Here is a 13,339-nt window from a genome sequence, read left to right as displayed (position 1 = left end):
GTAGCAGCCGACATTTTCATTTCCCATGGTTTTCCATCTTCTCCTTGAAAATCCAAGAACCTCCTGTGCCATTTTCTGCAATTTGTACTTTTTCAGGATTTTGCTGGTGATTACTCCTGCAATGACTTGCCTGTGACTCTCTCTCCTTGAAGTTTTGTACTTTGTACATATTTCCTCAGAAAGCGCTGTATGGAACAACAGGTTTCTTCTTATTGATGTCTGCGAAGCTTGCCGAATCATATTGTTAACTTTGGATCTTGGAGATGGATGGGTCTTTTTCAATCGCTGGAGCCGTTTCCTGTATTTTTCTGCTCTCTGTTCTGCTCTTTTCAACTTTTCTTCTAGTTCCTTTTGTTTCCTCTGTGATCTTTTTTGACCAGCCCATCTTATTCGTCTCCCGTCACGTTGCCTAAAAGAAACACACAAACATAGATTATTGTTCCTTAACCATTTTACATGTTGCAAATTGAACATTGCAACCATTAGCAGAATGTGCTTACAATAACATGCATTCCTCATTTACTTTATTGTACCCTAACCTTGAAGTCTCAGATTGAGAGGAGTGGAGATGCAGGGCTTATAGGAGGGGGTGTTCAATGCTTTGAGCGTCTTCTTCCTTGCATTGCACCTCTCATGTGCATCTTTCCATCTCTTTCGCTGGGCACGCTGTGCTCTCTCCGTGCGGTCTTTTTGCAATAGCTTCTTCCCTCTTTTTAAGTCTTCCTTCCATTTCTGTTTCTCTTTTTCTAAATATTGCTGTCTCCTCTCTGGATCAGCATCACGCCTAGCGCGATAGCGCCTTTGCTTTTCAGCAGCGCTGAGGGGTGGACCATCACTCTGAAAGAAAAATAAAATAATACAATTTAATTGTTTAAAATATGTAGACTAAACTCAATTAGTTTACTATGTGTAAAATATTTATTTGGACCATGAATAATGGTTTTGAATTCTGAGTAAACTGAGGAGTTGCACTCCTGTTACTGCAGGGCAATCCTGTTACTCTAATCACAGCAACAGGGTTGCCACTAACAGGGTTGCAAATCCATGCTATTGTTAGCTTTTTCTCAAAAGATGAAGCTAGCTATTTAGCTAACTGTTAGCATTTACCAAGAGAACACTCTTACATAAGTAAATAAGTAAAAACTTTTTTTAAAGTATTCATATTATACTGGAAATATGCGTAACAGGGTTGTTGGTGGTAGATTGAGACATCCAAGCAAGGCTGACAATGTTATAAAAATATGAAAAATAGAAGAGAGGACATACCTGTGCTCTACCCATGCTGAAGGCAAAGTGTTTGATGATGTAATTTCCAATGGATGATGTAGATTCCAATTTTCTTCTTCTTCTACCATGCTAAAAAGCTTAAGGTAACAGGATTGCAGCCAAAGTGTGGGACACAGATTCCATTCGTAATAATACTTATTTAAAATGTTTTTTTGATAAAAAAAATGCTTTCCACATCTACAAGATACATCTATGGACAAACAAATACAAAAGAAAGTAGATTTAAATGTAATTTTAACAGTTTTATCTGATATTCAATTTGGTCACCAAGGGGCTGGGACAAGGGGAAATGGCATATTAGGGGGTACTCCCAACTTATTTGGTATTTTTAAAAATATTTTCAAAACATTGTTTCTCCCAGATGATTTAGATTTGGTCTAAGGACTAGTAAAACTTACACAAAAACTTGATTATGTATTTTGTACACAATTTATTTGAAATTTCATGGGTGGGACGTCAAATGTACTCCAATTCTGGAATGACCCAAAACAAATGTGTGCCTCAACGTAACGTTTCAACTCTTTTAAGAGTCTTCTTCAGGCAAAGGCACAAAGAAACACTGGCTCAGAACTGTGGAGCACGTCTGCACTGTCCGAGGAGCGAGAACAAAAGTGGTTTTAAATATTAAAGTCAAGTAAAATAAAAAAAATTATATTTTAAGGCTTTCTAAAAGGTGATTTTGTAATGTCTATGAATTTAAAAGAAAAAAAATACTGAGTTGCAATGCAATTCTTTTAAATGAACTTTTTATTAAATGAAATAAAACGAAATTAGATTTTAAATAAAACTATTTAAGCTTTCTACAAAAATAGAAATAATTAAAATGTATTATCGACAAATCAAAATACCAAATGAATGTTTCAACCGTGTCCGGTCTTCCTCAGACGGATCTACTGATTTACTGAAAATTTTAAATAATAAATGTTAAAATGAAATCACCAATGAGTAAAATATAAATAAAACAAAAATGCTTTCCAAAAAGAAGTAAAGAAATCCTCTATTTGATGTTTTGAAAAAAAAAAATCGAATAACTTTTATAAAAAAATAAACAAATTTTTAATGAAAAATAAATAAAAAAATATTTTTTTTTTCAAATGAAATAAACAAAAAGGTGTTTTTAAATCTAAAACAACTAAGGAAGGTGTTCCAAATGAAAAGGTTTGGACCCTCTCTGGGTCTTCCTCAGGCTTGAAACAGTAAAACTGTGAACAGGTTTCTGGGGAGAGAGATGTTTCTCTCTGAATGCCAGAAGCAGAATGAGCCTCCTGGTGGCTCCGCCTTTTATACCCTCTGTTTTTAACCGTCTTTACCGGCTGTTTTACCAGCAACTTTACACAGAAATGTTTTACTGTCTTAATCCCTTGAATACTGAAGGAAATATAATAGTTATTTTATTTTAGACCTTTTAACCTTGTTTTTAATAAAATGTATGTAATGTTTATTTTGATTATTTCAAAATAAGGAACTTTTAACCTTGTTTTTTAAATAAGACTAATAAAAAAAAAATAATGCCATACTTATTCATCACCATTATGATTTTTTTATATAATGAAAAAATAACCAGCAGCTGCTCCTCCCTCCTTTATAGCAGCTCCTGATTGCTGATGGACACCAGCTGTGAGGCTCCATCCCAGCAGCTCCTGCAACAAGCAGAAAAACACACACACACACACACACACACACACACACACACACACACACACACACACACACACACACACATATACACACACACACACACACACACACACACACATACACACACACACACACACACACACACACACACACACACACACACACTTCGGCACGTAACACTCTCTTTAACACTTGTGGAAATACATTCTGATTCATTTGAATGAAAAAACAATAATTCCATGACTTTCCCATGACTTGGCAGCAAGTTTCCATGACTATACATGACCTCTAAAACATCAATGTATGAATGAAATATAGGAATAAAACTATGTAAAAAGTCACCACAGTGGAGATCTAATGACAATTATGGTTCTATACAAAATAAACATTTGTTTAAACTAACACTGATATACCAGCAATATGTTGTAGTATATGTTGTATAGTAATCTAATATTGCACATTCACATTAAAGAACAAATAACTGATGGAATTCACGAGGTATAAATGTTTCTGAGGTAATGGGGTCTGAAAAATGATTAAGCAAATGAAGGTGCCCAATAATACTTTAATAATAAAACATGAATTTCAGGGAAACAACAGTATTGGATAAATACTGGATTAAGTATCCAGTAGACACTGGTATTCACATCAGGATGTAACAGATAAACTGTACATCAAGGTACATCATTCCCCACTTGCTTCTGGAGTATTTCCAACACTTTCCAGTTTACGTTCGGCCCGTCCAGAGAGATTTGGACGAGATTCCTAATTCCGATCTCCGAAAGCAAGTTGTGCAGTTTCTCAACAATGGCCGGGTTTCTCAGATCCAACCTCTCTTAAGGATTTAAGAGAGGTTCAAAGAAGGTTTCACTTAAGAGAGAACCCTAAGATACGGGTGTTTCCCAGATGACTTCTTAACACCGTCCTTTAGTTTCGCTCTTTCAGACGCTCTTTGGAGCAGCTGTCCGGTTCTGAAACCAAATCAATCGATGCCAGGCAAATCGATCACCGATCACTATCAGCGCATTTTCACAGCAGCACTGCTACCTAACGCACTAATTCCCTGCTGCCTGTGCGTTATAATGAAAAATTAAGATGATAAATATAATTCAATGACCCTTTTTCCTCCAAACGGTGCGTTACTCCGTTATTTCTCGCTACAGTGAGGCTTTTTTTCCCCACACGCAGAGATCGGGAGGAAACGTGGTGGGCGTGTGTGTGCGTTCAAAAACATGAGCCAAGAGAAGGCGAGTTTCGCAAATCGCAACGTGGAATTACAGCAATCCCTGGTTTTTCGCAGGGGTTATGTTCCAAAAAGAACCCGTGATAAGTGAAATTCTTTTTACAATTATAGAGGGCTTCTAATTGCGGACATCAGCACCGCCTCGCACGTATTCCACTGCTCTTCTTCTGAGACGCTGCATCCCGACTCGCGCTGCAGCGTCTTTTTATCCTAAACCCCGCGGTGCATGTGGGTTTTTTCAAGAGAAGAAAATAGTTATGGGTCGTTGTCTTCGCTCTTTTTTCTTCTGGGCAAAAAGATTCTTTAATATAAACCGACACCATTGATTATATTTGAGACTGTAATGAACGATTCATCAAAGGATCCCGTTCTTCAGCTGCTGCTTCCCTGTCATCACATAGATGCGCTCGGGCTCGGGCTCGGGCTCGGGCAGGTGTCACGGCTGCCTGGACAGCCCGGTCCGACACACGTCCAGGGGACTGAAGTGCTGACGCACCAATGCGTTCATATAAACAGTTCTGCTTCGCGCACGGTGACGCGGTTGATTTGCAGCGAGAACATGCTGTATAGCAGCCAAATTATCAAATAAATGATATTCATGATGATCGTTTTATTTGTGCGTAATGCATAAAGCATATACAGGAACACACTTGTTATTCCTTATTTTTCTTTTTTTTCCCCCTTTGCTGTCACCAATAAATGCTAAACAATATAAATCTAAAGTATAAAATAGATCAAAATTCGTGCGGGGTGCATTTTTTTAATATCTCATTGCTTGGTGTGATATTGATTTGCCTGACGCAGCTGGATCTGTGAGTCTTTGTTCACTAAGATGGTTGTAAAGACTGGGTCAGCAGCATCTTTCATTTCCTTCTTAATGAATGAGATACTTAAGCTAAGAGCGACTCTGGGAAACGCGATTTTCTTTCACAGGCTCCTTAAGAAGGTTTGAAAGAAGTCTTTCGCTGTTAAGAACTACTTAACTGATCTGGGAAACCCGGCCAATGTCTGTAGCTGCTGCATGACCCAGAAACTCCGATCTGATGTATGTCGTGTTCACCTCGGGCCCGTCCCAGACCCTGACATGCGCCTGTTTAGACTGCAAGTAGTGATTCAGGCTTTCATCAAATAACATGACATATCTTTGCTTTGCCCCTCCTTGAACCGCCACCTTACTGTGGTGGAGGGTTTGTGTGCCCGAGTGATCCTAGGAGCTATGTTGTCGGGGGCACTTACGCCCCTGGTAGGGTCTCCCATGGCAAACAGGTCCTAGGTGACGGGCCAGACTAAGAGCGGTTCACAAAGCCTGTCATGAAGAGGAAACATCAGAGAACAGTAACGTCGCCTGGATCGGCGTCACCGGGGCCCTTCCCTGGAGCCAGGCCTGGGGTTGGGGCTCGTAGGCGAGCGCCTGGTGGCCGGGTCTTTGCCCGTGGGACCCGGCCGGGCTCAGCCCGGAACGGTGACGTGGGCCCACCTTCCCATAGGCTCACCACCCGCAGGAAGGACCATAGCAGGCCGGTGCAATGTGGACTGGGTAGCAGTCGTGGCGGGGTGCCCTGACGACCCAATCCCTGGACCAAAACCCTCGCAGTGGGGACATGGAATGTCACCTCGCTGGGGGGGAAGGAGTCGGAGCTTGTGCGTGAGGTTGAGAGATACCGGCTAGAGATAGTCGGGATAACCTCCACACATAGCTTGGCTCTGGAACCCAGCTCCTTGAAAGGGGCTGGACCCTCCACTACTCTGGAGTTGCCCAGGGTGAGAGGCGGCGGGCTGGTGTGGGCTTGTTAATAGCCCCTCAGCTCAGTCGCCATGTGTTGGAGTTCACCCCGGTGAACCCGGCAAACTGTCGTTTGTGCCTACGGGCCGAACAGCAGTGCAGAGTACCCGGCCTTCTTGGGGTCCCTGGGAGGAGTACTTGATAGTGCTCCAACTGGGGACTCCATTGTTCTACTGGGGGACTTCAACGCTCACGTGGGCAATGACAGTGATACCTGGAGAGGCGTGATTGGGAGGAACGGCCTCCCCGATCTGAACCCGAGCTGTGTTTTGTTGTTGGACTTCTGTGCTAGTCACAGTTTGTCCATAACGAACACCATGTTCAGGCATAAGGGTGTCCATCAGTGCACGGGGCACCAGGACACCCTAGGCCGGAGGTCAATGATCGACTTTGTTGTCGTTTCATCTGACCTTCGGCCGCATGTCTTGGACACTCGGGTGAAGAAAGGGGCTGAGCTGTCAACTGATCACCACCTGGTGGTGAGTTGGATGCGCTGGCGGACCCAAACGGATTGTGAGGGGTCTGTTGGGAACGTCTGGCCGAGCCCTCTGTCAGGGACATCTTCAACTCCCACCTCCGGGAGAGCTTCTCTCAGATCCCGGGGGAGGCCGGGGACATTGAGTCCGAGTGGACCATGTTCTCTGCCTCCATTGTCGACGCGGCGGTTCAAAGTTGTGGACGCAAGGTCTCCGGTGCCTGTCGTGGCGGCAATCCTAGAACCCGGTGGTGGACACCGGAAGTAAAGGATGCCGTCAGACTGAAGAAGGAGTCCTACCGGGCTATGTTGGCCTGTGGGACTCCTGACGCAGTAGATAGGTACTGGCAGGCCAAGCGAGCCGTGGCTCGGGCAGTCCTGGAGGCAAAAACTCGGGTCTGGGAGGAGTTTGGGGAGGCCATGGAGGAAGACTTTCGGTCGGCCTCGAGGAAATTCTGGAGGACCGGTCGGCACCTCAGAAGGGGGAAGCAGTACTCTGCCGGCACCGTTTACGGTGTGGGTGGGGAGCTGTTGACCTCGACTGGGGATATTGTCGGACAGTGGAAGGAATATTTTGAGGATCTCCTCAACCCGACTGACATGCCTTCCACTGAGGAAGCAGAGAGTGGGGACTCTGGGGCGTGCTCATCCATCACCCAAGCCGAGGTCACTGAGGTGGTTCATAAGCTCCTCAGTGGCACCGGGGGTGGATGAGATTCGCCCTGAGTACCTCAAGTCTCTGGATGTCATAGGGCTGTCTTGGTTGACACGCCTCTCGCATGGAGGAAGGGGACAGTACCGCTGGAGTGGCAAACCGGGGTGATGGTCCCTCTGTTTAAAAAGGGGGACCGGAGAGTGTGTTCCAACTATAGGGGGATCACACTTCTCAGCCTCCCCGGGAAGGTCTACACCAGGGTACTGGAGAGGAGATTACGGCCGATAGTTGAACCTCGGATTCAGGAGGAACAATGCGGTTTTCGTCCTGGTCGTGGAACACTGGACCAGCTCTATACCCTCCGCAGGGTGCTCGAGGGTTCATGGGAATTTGCCCAACCAGTCTACATGTGTTTTGTGGATCTGGAGAAGGCATTTGACCGTGTCCCTCGTGCCATTCTGTGGGGGGTGCTCAGTGAGTATGGAGTCCGGGGCCCTCTACTAAGGGCTGTCCGGTCTCTGTATGATCGAAGCAGGAGTCTGGTTCGCATTGCCGGCAGTAAGTCAGACTTGTTCCCGGTGCATATTGGACTCCGGCAGGGCTGCCCTTTGTCACCGGTCCTGTTCATAATTTTTATGGACAGGATTTCTAGGCGCAGCCATGGGCCGGAGGGGATCCGGTTTGGGAACCACAGGATTTCATCTCTGCTTTTTGCAGATGATGTTGTCCTGTTGGCTTCATCGGACCGGGACCTTTCAGCATGTGCTGGGGCGGTTTGAGGCCGAGTGCGACGCAGGGATGAGAATCAGCACCTCCAAATCCGAGGCCATGGTTCTCCATCGGAAAAGGGTGGCATGCCTTCTCTGGGTGGGTGGAGAAGTCCTGCCTCAAGTGGAGGAGTTCAAGTATTTCGGGATCTTGTTCACAAGTGAGGGAACGATGGAGCGTGAGATTGACAGACGGATCGGTGCAGCGTCCGCAGTTATGCGGTTGATGTACCGGACCGTCGTGGTGAAGAGGGAGCTGAGTCGAAAGGCGAAGCTCTCGATTTACCAGTCAATCGACGCACCTACCCTCACCTATGGTCATGAACTTTGGGTAGTGACCGAAAGGACAAGATCGCGGATACAAGCGGATACAAGTTTCCTCCGCAGGGTGGCTGGACGCTCCCTTAGAGATGAGTTTCCTCCGCAGGGTGGCTGGACGCTCCCTTAGAGATAGGGTGAGGAGTTCGGTCACCCGGGAGGGGCTCGGAGTCGAGCGGCTGCTCCTTCACATTGAGAGGAGTCAGCTGAGGTGGCTTGGGCATCTGTACCGGATGCCTCCCTAGGGAGGTGTTCCGGGCATGTCCCACGGGGAGGAGACCCCGGGGAAGACCCAGGACACGCTGGAGAGACTATGTCTCTCGGCTGGCCTGGGAACGCCTCGGACTCCCCCCCGGAAGAGCTGGAGGAATTGTCTGGGGTGAAGGAAGTCTGGGCATCCCTGCTGAGGCTGCTGCCCCCGCGACCCGGGAACAGACAAGCGGAAGAAGATGAGTGAGAGTGATGAGTGAGTGTTATTGACGTCCAGAACCATCATCCTTGGTGATGTCATTAATGACAGCAGCTGCTTCTGAGAGGAAAGTTGTGAGGTGGCATATCAAGCATGTGAGGTGGCATATATCAAGAAATCAGATTACATTTCTAGACAACCGTAGAAAGGGGCAATTCATGGATTAATTCAGCTATACCTTATTCAACTCATCCTCTTTCAACTACTTATTTAACTAGCCATTGTTCAACTAGTCCTCATTAAACTAGTCATCGATGATGCAGTTCAACTAGACATCAATGTCTGCTGTCTACACCTGTTTATATAGTGGTCTCTGTAGTCCAACAACTAACCAGGAATGAGTCTTATTTACATCGAACTGGTAGTTGTCCTGTTAACAGTTCATTAATACTAATATATCTGTACTTGTTTTACCTTTGACAATATTTTCTCTGTTCTTCATCCTTTCTTTTCTATCTCACTCCTCTTCTTTCTCTAGCCACCTGGTTTTCAGCAGGTCTTTTCTCTGAAAAGGGGTTTGTTCCTTGCCAGTGTTTATTTGACAGTTGTTTTGGGGTCATGTGATTGGTCTCTGGAAAGCACCTAGCTTGTATTGTATTGACTCTATACTATATGAAAAAGTGTAGCTTACAGGTAATGCTACTGAGCATCTTAGGTTATTTCAAGCAAGGAAACATCATGCCATGCTAGGATAAAAACACCTCATAGTGACTCTAAGGAACACCTCAAAACGCAGAAGAAACCAGCACGACAAGGATGGGATTCAAACCCATGCGTGCAGAGCACAATGGATTAGCAGTCCATCGCCTTAACCACTCGGCCACCTCGTCTGTTGTGGCGCATAAGGGAGACAATAGGTAATGTAAAATGTTTCCTTTTCCCAGTTTCGGGCCTTGGTAGAAGAATACACAAGTCATGGAGCTGTCAACATGCATCCTCCTTCGATAGCTCAGTTGGTAGAGCGGAGGACTGTAGAACCAGTAAAACAGGTATCCTTAGGTCGCTGGTTCAACTCCGGCTCGAAGGCCTGTCATTACTTTTCATCTTCCCAGAGCGGGACTCTATTTCATCACTGTACTCGGCTATGGCTTTGGCCACTGCCATCTACTTTGGTTGGGACATCTGAGTTGTTACACCACGTGTGTTTCCACATTTTCCAATCAAAAAGGGCTAATGGAGCAATGGATAACACGTCTGAGTACGGATCAGAAGATTCTAGGTTCAACTCCTGGCTAGCTAAAAAAATCCTAATCCAATGGTTAAAAAAAAATATCCAATGGTTAGAGGCTTCGCCTATTCCTCTGTTTGGTATGCTAACGCTTAGTACATTTAAGAACGCAAGCACATTAAGTAATTTACTAAAATGGCAGGATTAACTGTTTTTTTTTTTAATGAGAAATAGGAGCAACTCGTGGACCACATGGCCTAATGGACAAGGCGTCTGACTTCGGATCAGAAGATTGAGGGTTCGAGTCCCTCTGTGGTTATAGAGCCTTCAGATAGATAGACCTGGTCTCCTAACTCACATTCATTTTTTAGAGGAAAATTTGGTTTAGCTACCCTCTCTGGTTATTACAAAAATAAGGAGAGATTAGAAGTTCTCCAATAGAATGACTCTCTGCTCTCTGTTTTGTTAAACTACCTGGTGATGATGTCACCTACTCTCATCCACTCCGCCGTTTTCAAAGCATGTCTGTTTCCGTAGTGTAGTGGTTATCACGTCTCACACGCCTCACACGCGAAAGGTCCCATGTTTGAAACTGGGCGGAAACATGTATGACTTGGCAATAACATTATTTGGACTTGGAAAACCACTCCAGTCCTCTTCTTGGTGCACAGGAAGGCCGACCATATCTTTCTCGCATTGGGTCTCATTCAGAAATTAAATTTGTTGCAGTTCCACAACTGACCAAAGGCCAGTCATTCTCCATTAACGTACACTAGCTCCACCACCAGACCCCAGCAGCAGAGGTTCCGAGAGGGGGTCCCCGGAGGTGTGGGGAACCCCGGACCAGCTGGACCAGAGCCTCGCGGCAAACCGAGCCGAGACTCGCGGGGCTTCACCTGCATTCCCGTCGCGCTGAGGCCGTGGAGAGCCGAGAATCGCGGACCGATATAAAAGTTTAGAAGGAGATGGACACTGACTTTCCAATGACATTGGTACACAGATATCAAGTTCCTGCAATGAGGAAGTTCTTTGGGCAAAAAGCTGTCCTCGTTAGTGTAGTGGACAGTATCTCTGCCTGTCACGCAGAAGACCGGGGTTCGATTCCCCGACGGGGAGACTTCTTGTTTCGTATGATGATACCTACATGATTGAGTCAAGTAAACAATGGTCATTAAGAAAATAGACTAGCAGTTGCTGTCTGCCTGCCAAAGAAGCTTCTAGATGCTGCAGCTGGATCAGAGGAAACTCTGATTGAGGTAGGATTATATACACACAGAAAATGTTATTGAAGAAGTAAAAAGAGCAGTTATTTAGGACAGCATCTAGAGCACCTCTGGGAGAATCGCTTTTTAAGCCCGCCGTCGCCTCGTCCCGGACACAGACTGACAGCACGGCCCTGAAAGCCACTCACCAACCCAGCTCACCGCCCCGCTGCTCAGCAACAAACCTTTGACTCACCGTCCAGACCCGGAGCCACTCAAAGACCCGGCTCACCGTGCAAACCCGGGGACCCGCTGTTAAGCTCCCCCCCGACTGGCCACCGGAGTCAAAGAGCCAGCCCATGGAGCTGGAGGACCAGAGCCCTGGTTTCCTAAACACCCAGACACTCTCGGTACCATGGACAGCACTCATGGACAGCACTCTGTCAGGTGCCAATGTCAGACCACAATAACAGCAGAAGTGGGTTCCATGGTGTAATGGTTAACATCAGCATGAGTCTTTGAGAGCAGCCAGGAGAAAACCTGCAGTATCCATCTTACTGTCAAGAATTGTAGTTTTTTACAGGATTTTATTTTTATGCCCGCCGTTTTCAAAGCATGTCTGTTTCAGTAGTGTAGTGGTTATCACGTTCGCCTCACACGCAAAAGGTCCCCAGTTCGAAACTGGGCCGAAACATGTATGACTTTGCAATAACCTTATTTGGACTTGGAAAACCACTCCAGTCCTCTTCTTGGTGCACAGGACAGGAAGGCCGATGTTGGGCGTCGCCCATATGCCCATGTGAACTCTGGACTTATAAATGTATGAAAATTTTGTGATTATGAAGACCAGTAAAGCCAGAGTTTGGCCCTTCTTCCTGAAGTCAGTTTTATGACCCCCTGCTGCTAACTTCTGGTTATCTCGGCCTGGCTCGAGATAACCCGTTTACGACCTACGCTGCAATGGCCCAGATCAAAGCCGGACGCAGCGGAGCCCAAAAAACCAGGCCTCAGAGGGGGGGTACTGCTTCTTTGAACCGACCCAAAAGCTACAAATACCAGCAACCCCCCTTTGCCTGAAACCCCGCTTTAATGTGCTTCTTTGAACAGGCCGCCGTGCCATGAACTACAATCCCCCAGCATGCCTTGCGTGGGGGGGGGCGGCGCCTACAAGCGGCGCGCATCCAATCACAAACGAGGCACCGATGACGTCACCGCATCGCGCGTAGGATCAAAACTCTGCAGCTGCTCCCTTTCGCTCTCTTCTCCACTTCATCTCATCGGCGCTGGATCTTTGGCTCCAGGCCAAAGGTCCCATCTCCTTTTCTCCCCCCGGCTGGGGGGAGGTGTAAGGCCCGCATCGGATCGGGCCGCTCCGTTGGACCTGCGGTCCACGGAACCGCGGTCCCCGGGGAGGCTCCGACCTCTCACTAAACTCTGTCCTCTAAGTTTTGCAGATCCGAGCTCACGATGCCCACGCGCTCCCGGAAATCAGATTGGGACACAGCTGCGACTGAACGCTCCGACTGAAGCCCCCCCTCCCCGCTCCGAGCCCCCTGTCTGCTGACCGCGCAGGGATTGGGACGGACGGCCGGCGTCTCGCCCGGTTGTGAGCTCCTGGGGCCTGGACGGCCGCGCGTCGGCGACCGGCGGGCAGGGAAGCACGGCAGGAGAGACCGGTCCCCCGCCGCGCCTAGGAATGCGTGGGAGCGTCCGTTGGCCCGGAACCACGGCCCGGCACGAGGCGGCCCCGCCGCTGTCTAATCCTTTTCAGGGGAAGGGACGGGACGCCAGAGCCTGACTGCGAAACCCCAGCAGGACCGCGAACCCAGTCGACAAAACCCGCAGGCACCCGATCCGGATCCCAGAGGAGACGTGAGCCCGCGAGCAGCGATCAGTAGGACTAAGAGCGGTTCAGAACTGTGTGAAGTCGTGATCCCTGGTTATCAGTAACTTAAGAGTGTTACAGAGCTAAATCTGTGTTCAGAGCTGAGATTACATCAGCATCATTATCATGAGTATCACCACTTTCTGCTAGTCATTCATGTTTTAAAGCGCTGTTTCGCCAGTTGATCACGGTTTAAACACCGGGATCACTATCCTTTCTAATTGCACGTGGCGTGGTTACAGTTCCGCCATCTTTAAATACCCCGTCACGTTTGAACTGTAGATGTTCGTTGACACCATGTTTATTATTACATTTGATTCTTTTTTTTTTCATTCCATGCATTTAACTTTCATTTCATTTTTATTGATTGCTGTTTTTCTAGTTAATTAATGGTTTTATAATACGTAGTGTGCCATTGGGATTTATTGGGTATTTATTTACATCTTTTG

The 13,339-nt window shown here is 46.8% G+C and overlaps 4 non-coding genes across 4 annotated transcripts; 3 read left to right on the top strand and 1 right to left on the bottom strand.

Annotated features, from left to right (window-relative positions):
* Positions 1-9,383: 9,383 nt before the first annotated feature.
* trnas-gcu (transfer RNA serine (anticodon GCU)) lies at positions 9,384-9,465 on the bottom strand. The gene has a single exon. It is a non-coding gene; the product is annotated as a tRNA-Ser (tRNA).
* Positions 9,466-9,573: 108 nt separating this feature from the next.
* Positions 9,574-9,662, top strand: trnay-gua (transfer RNA tyrosine (anticodon GUA)). The gene is given in 2 exon segments: positions 9,574-9,610; positions 9,627-9,662. It is a non-coding gene; the product is annotated as a tRNA-Tyr (tRNA).
* Positions 9,663-10,049: 387 nt separating this feature from the next.
* On the top strand, positions 10,050-10,122 carry trnar-ucg (transfer RNA arginine (anticodon UCG)). The gene has a single exon. It is a non-coding gene; the product is annotated as a tRNA-Arg (tRNA).
* Positions 10,123-11,626: 1,504 nt separating this feature from the next.
* Positions 11,627-11,699, top strand: trnav-cac (transfer RNA valine (anticodon CAC)). The gene has a single exon. It is a non-coding gene; the product is annotated as a tRNA-Val (tRNA).
* The last annotated feature ends 1,640 nt before the right edge of the window (positions 11,700-13,339 follow it).

Source organism: Cololabis saira, chromosome 10 (assembly GCF_033807715.1).
Source record: "Cololabis saira isolate AMF1-May2022 chromosome 10, fColSai1.1, whole genome shotgun sequence".
NCBI classification, from domain to species: Eukaryota; Metazoa; Chordata; class Actinopteri; order Beloniformes; family Belonidae; genus Cololabis; species Cololabis saira.
Note: the sequence above shows the minus strand (reverse complement) of the source record. Positions and strands in the feature narration are given on the sequence as shown.